The following is a 5218-nucleotide window of genomic DNA, read 5'->3' as shown; positions in this document are numbered from 1 at the left end:
ATTGTCTGTGTTCCTTTCTGGTCTATGTTGCTTTTAGGCTCTCTCTTTGCTTAGAGAACTCTTTCATTATTTCTTGCAGGGCTGGTTTCATGTTTGCAAATTCCTTTAGTTTTTGTTTGTCCTGGAAGCTTTTTATCTCTCCTTCTATTTTCAATGACTGCCTAGCTGGATAGAGTATTCTTGGCTGCATATTTTTCTCATTCAGTGCTCTGAATATATCCTGCCAGTCCTTTCTGGCCTGCCAGGTCTCTGTGGATAGTTCTGTTGCCAATCTAATGTTTCTACCATTGTAGGTTACATATCTCTTCTCCCGAGCTGCTCTCAGGATTTTCTCTTTGTCTCTGAGACTTGTAAGTTTTACTTTTAGATGCCAGGGTGTTGACCTATTTTTATTGATTTTGAGAGGGGTTCTCTGTGCCTCCTGGATTTTGATTCTTGTTTCCTTTCCCAAATTAGGGAAGTTCTCTGCTATAATTTGCTCCAATATAACTTCTGCCCCTCTCTCTCTTTCTTCTTCTTCTGGGATCCCCATTATTCTAATGTTCTTTCGTCTTATGGTATCACTTATCTCTCGAATTCTGCCCTTGTGATCCAGTAGTTGTTTATCTCTCTTTTTCTCAGCTTCTTTATTTTCCATCATTTGGTCTTCTATATTACTGATTCTCTCTTCTGCCTCATTTATCCTAGCAGTTAGAGTTCCCAATTTTGATAGCACCTCATGAATAGCTTTTTTGATTTCAACTTGGTTAGATTTTAGTTCTTTTATTTCTCCAGAAAGGGTTTCTCTAGTAACTTCCATGCTTCATTCAAGCCCAGCTAGTACCTTTAAAATCATCATTCTGAAGTCTAGGTCTGACATTGTACTAATGTCCATATTGAGTAGGTCCCTGGCTGTCGGTACTACCTCTTGTTCTTTTCGTTGAGGTGATTTTTTCCATCTTGTCATTTTGTCCAGAGGAGAATAGATGAATGAGAGAACAAAATGGTAACAGTGTCACAATGTTCCCAGAAAATATATTCTAAACAAATCAGAAAATCCAGAAACCAGGGAAAAAGAAAGGGAAAGAGAGAAAAAAGAAAAAGATAAAGATAAAGATAAAAACAAACAAAAACAGAACAAAACAACAACAAAAAAACCAGAATATGATCAAATATGATCAGGCTGGTGCATTGATCAGTGCCACACACTAGATTTTGTGTGTATTTTGGTCTGTTAGAAGAAAGTGCCTCCCAAAATTTTAAAGAAAGAAAAACTTATATATGTACAAAAATAAGGGTTGATATGATGAAGGCATGGAATATGACTGTAAAGATGAAAATTATAAAAAAATTTATTAAAGGAATTGATAAGGTAAGAATTTGTTTGAAAAAAGAAAGAAGAGGATTTAAAAAAAAAGAAAAAGAAAAAAAAAGGGAGAGAATGTGATCAGGCAGGCGACTAGAGCAAAGCCATACACTGGAGATTTAGGGTATATTTTGATCTGTTAGAAGAAACTGTATCTCAAAATTTTAAAGAGAGAAAAACTTATATATATATGCCAAAAATAAGGGTAACTACTCTGAATGGATAGAATATTACTCTAAAAATGAAAAATAAACATGTTTTTTAAAAAAGCATTTGATAAGATGTTGGTTGAAATAGGGTAAAAGAAAAATTAAAAAAAAAAAAGTTTAGAAAAAAAAAATCACTTTGAAAGACTAAAGAATCATAGTAAAAAAGCTATGAATTCTATGTGCATTATTCCTCTAGCGCTGGAGTTCTGCCATTCTCATTGATCGGTAAACTTGGTCTTGGCTGACTATACTTGCTGATCTTCTGGACGTGGGGCCTGTTGCTGTGATTCTCAAATGTCTTTGCTGGAGGTGGAATTGCCCTGCCCTTGCCGGTCCAGGCTAAATCTGCTTGGGTTTGCTCTCGGGACCTTTTGTTCCCTGCAAGGTTTCTGTACAGCTTTGGAGGACAATAGTGAAAATGGCAGCCTGACAATCTCTGCCCCAGAGGAGCCGAGAACTCGGGACCCCACTCCTCAGTGTGCCCCCAGAGAAATGCAATCACTCCCATCTCCCCAGTCTCCGACTGCACTCCATGCTCACCCAGCCTGTGACTGAGCTTTTCTATCTCTGGCACCCAACCCTGTGTGGAGTCTCCAAACCTAGCAGAGTCCTGTGGTGAGCTCCTGCACTGCTCCTCCCAGGGGAGGAAGGGGAGTCTCCCCAGATCTGTTGCTTGTTGGGTCCCTGCTGGAAGAGCAGTGGCCCAACTTGCAGCGGATCATGGTTTATGGCAACCCCGAGCTGAGAGCCCACTCCTCAGCTCCATCTCTGCAGCCAGCTTCCCTGCTCTGATCCCTGGTAGCTCTACCACACTCAAGCACCCCTGGTCTTTCTGTGACCCTGAGGGTCCTGAGACCACACTGTCCCAGCGAGGGTTCCACCCCCTGCTTAGCCACTGGAGTGACGTCCCTCAGTGGAGCAGACTTCTAAAATTTCTGATTTTGTGCTCCATTGCTCTATCACTTGCCAGAAGCGGGCAACGGAGGCCACCTCTCCTGCTGTCTATCCTCCCAAATATCACCTCGGATTCACTTCTCCACATGTCCTACCTTCCAGGAAGTGGTCGCTTTCCTGTTCATAGGGTTGTTGCTATTCTTTTCCTTGATCTCCTGTTGAGTTCGGAGGTGTTCAGAATGTTTTGATCCTTATCCAGCTGAGTTCCTGAGACCAGACGAAATCCAGGTCTCCTACTCCTCTGCCATCTTGCTCCCCAGCAAGGGATACTCTATTCCAGTGCTCCTGCTCTACTTTAATGCTGAATTGGTTATTTTTTCTCTCCACCACCTCTTTGTCACTCTCCACCTCCATAAATGGGAACATAATGGGGTATATTTACCATAAGTTTGGATCAATATACTAAAATAGCAATGATTACTCTGGAGTCTTGGTGTGGTCAGATTTAACACACTTTTCACTGTATCTTCAGGTAAGCAGCCCAACTGCTTCATCAGTGACCACAGGGAATACAAGATTGAGGCAATGTGTGAAGTGAGATTTGAAGGATAATTTGGAAGAAGAAAAATGTGAGAAGAGCATGAGAAACAACACCTCGGTACTGCAAAATATACCACATGATATATTCATGGAATGACAGGTGCAATGCCATACTGCTGAAGTGCCAAGTACTAAGGGAAGATGAGTTTGGAGAGTGAAAGAAGCAGCATCTAGACAATGTTTGTCATTAAACAAAATAATCCAGATGTTACCTTGTAATTCAGTGGTTAGAATGTATGGATACATGTTAGTATTATCCAGGGAGTTTATCACAATTCAATTGCTCATATCTTACTTCTTAATATTTAAAAAATAATATTTGGGGATGTAGTATAAGCACTATTTTCTGTTAAAATCTCCCAAGGTAATTCTATTGTGTGGCCAGTCCTGACAACTACTGCTACATGTGATGAGGAGAAATTATAGACTTTTTTATTTCTTATCAGGAAAAGCAAGAGAAGAATGGAGATAAAGTGCTGTCAGAAGCATGGGGGCAGGAGCATGTAATGATGCTCTGTGGGTTTGCCCTTGGTTAAGAGTAAGGAAAAAAGTGATCCCAGTTGTTGGCAGGAGGTGGGCACTGAGTTTTGAAGTCAGGGTATATAACAAAAAAATATTGCTAATTTTATTTTGTCAAGTGTCAACCTTGGTGTTGTGCACAGTTCTATACAAAAAAATTAAAGGCAGTGTAATAAATCAATCAATCCAGTTTAGCTAAGGAATATTTGAGGGAAAAAGAGAATATCCAATGGGATTGCCTAGGAGACAATTAGAGATTTGAAACTGGAAAACAACAAAGTCCAGGATTCGGCAGCAGCTTTGGGAGTCTTCAGCACAGAGGTGACATTGAAAAACTTAAGGTGGTGAATTTAGTAATATAAGCGACAAAAAAATTATACAGTGATAAAGTGAAGTTCACAGCTAAGGTGAAAAAGTTGGTCATGAGGCAATAAGAAAGCTAGAAATAACAGAGGCAGTCAGAGAAATACATAGCAAAGAGTTTCAATAATACCCTGTAAGTTTCTATTGTGGATTCATTTGTTCATCTATTCTCTCATGCATGAGAGAATTATTATAATTAATAAATTATATTCAACTGGATTTGATGTTAATTTTGAATATTCTGAAATTTAAATTAATATGATATCTATTCATGAATTATTAAATCAACCAATGGTCAATTGAATAAAGTTACAGAGCATTCGATTAAGATAAAAAATGAGACAAGGCCAATGAATGTTATAAGAAGGAAATCCTGGATAATTTACTAGATTTACTTCAGCTGAGAGTTGAGGATAAGAGTTGAAGTACATGGGAATAAATGTTGAGTGACTGGATAAAAATTTAAAGCAATGGGTGGCATTACAGATTTAAATAATAGGAAAATAGCAGGTGAAATCACTGAATAAAGTGATTGTAAATTCAAGAGGTATTTTAACAATGTGTATTACTCCAATCTCTGAACACAGATGTCTTTCCATTTATTTGTGTCTGCTTTAATTTTTTTATCAGTGTTTTATATTTTTCAGTGCATAAATTTTTTATCTCCTTCATAAATTTTATTCCTGAGTAGTTTATTCTATTGGGCATAATTGTAAATTTATGTATTTATTTTATTTCCTTTTCAGATAATTCAGTCCTTCTTTAAATCTTCCAAAAAATAGAAAAGGGAACACTTTGAAAGTTTTTCTGTGAGACAGAGTTACCCTGATACACAAGCAAGCAAAGGGACCAAAAAATGCAAAACAAAACAACAAAAACTATTCCTGATGAACATGGATACAAAACCCCTAACAAAATATTGACAGTCTGAATTTAACAGCACATTAAAGACATTATACACCATGACCAAGTGGTATTTGTTCATTGGATCTAAGAGTGGCTCAACATACACAAATCAATCAACATGATATACCACATTAAGAGAGTGCAGGATAAAACAAACAAACAAACATATTATCATCTCAATAGCTGCAGGAAAAACATGTGACAAAATTAATCACCTTTTTATGTTAAAAGCTGCATATATTGGTTATAGAAGGAACTTATCTTAATATAATATATGCCATATATGCAAAGCCCACAGCTAACATCATACTAAGTGCTAAAATGAAAAATGTTTCTCTAAGATCTGGAACAAAGAAAGGATGCCCATTTTTGTTTATATTCA

At 37.6% G+C, this 5218-nt stretch overlaps 1 long non-coding RNA gene across 1 annotated transcript in view; it reads left to right on the top strand.

The window, feature by feature from the left end:
- Positions 1 to 4896, top strand: part of LOC145717013 (uncharacterized) — an 8101-nt gene extending 3205 nt beyond the window's left edge. The window contains exons 2-3 of the long non-coding RNA XR_014139986.1: positions 2981 to 3106; positions 4677 to 4896. This is a non-coding gene — a long non-coding RNA (uncharacterized LOC145717013). The remainder of the gene's footprint in view (positions 1 to 2980; positions 3107 to 4676) is intronic.
- The last annotated feature ends 322 nt before the right edge of the window (positions 4897 to 5218 follow it).

This window comes from Leptonychotes weddellii, chromosome 14 (assembly GCF_054177405.1).
Source record: "Leptonychotes weddellii isolate Sample4059 chromosome 14, ASM5417740v2, whole genome shotgun sequence".
In the NCBI taxonomy this organism is placed as follows: domain Eukaryota; kingdom Metazoa; phylum Chordata; class Mammalia; order Carnivora; family Phocidae; genus Leptonychotes; species Leptonychotes weddellii.
This window is presented reverse-complemented; position numbering and strand designations above follow the sequence as displayed.